Source organism: Octodon degus, unplaced genomic scaffold (assembly GCF_000260255.1).
Source record: "Octodon degus isolate 3935 unplaced genomic scaffold, OctDeg1.0 scaffold00130, whole genome shotgun sequence".
In the NCBI taxonomy this organism is placed as follows: domain Eukaryota; kingdom Metazoa; phylum Chordata; class Mammalia; order Rodentia; family Octodontidae; genus Octodon; species Octodon degus.
The window spans coordinates 387,098-387,889 of record NW_004524706.1 but is presented as its reverse complement, the minus strand read 5'-3'; positions in this window follow the sequence as shown (position 1 = coordinate 387,889).

Genomic DNA, 792 nt, shown 5'->3' with positions numbered 1-792 from the left:
TTCACTCCTTGCCCAGTAGCTGCTGGAAGCTGCTCTGTTGCAGGCTTAGTCTGTGTGGTACTGCATTTCTGCAGTGGTGGAGGCTGGGTAAGTTATGAGGAACAGATTTATTTCTTAAAGTTGTGGAAGCTGGAAAGGCCACTGTTGAGGGGCCCGCATCTGGTGGTGGTACTTTGTTGCAGTGTTATCCTATGGGTAGAAAGTTTAGTAGGAGGAAGCCAGCACAGTCATGGACATGCACTGGATTTGGGAATAGTGTCAGACCTGCAGCCTCCAGGCCTTTTATAATAAGCATTAATCCACTCATGAAGGTGGAGCCCATAGGTCTTGAACATCTCCCATTAAGCCCCAGCTCCTAGCACTGTTGCACTGGAGATTAAGTTTCCAGCACATGCTTTTGGGGAAACCAAAAAAACCACAGCAGGGAGCTTGGGCTGGGGCACAGAAAGCAAGTGATACCCCACAGACAGACAGGAAGCCAGCCAGGAAGGATGGGGAAATCACTGTGAAAAATGACACTGGAAACCATAAGTGCGAATGAGAGAGGAATTGGCTTTCTCTTGGCCTTTAAACCAGCGAAAGAGGGGAGCCAGCAGCCTCCGGGTGGGGGTGGGGGAACCTGGAGAGACCAGACCAGAAGCCAGGGAGCAGAGCCGGCAGGTAGGGCTCCATCGGGAAGTCTGATGGTCAGTCAGCTGACACGGGCGGGGGGGAGCTGGCGAGGGCTGGATTTGTCACACAGAAAGTAATTGGTGGCTTCACAGACAACAATTTCAGGAGACAAGAGCATAA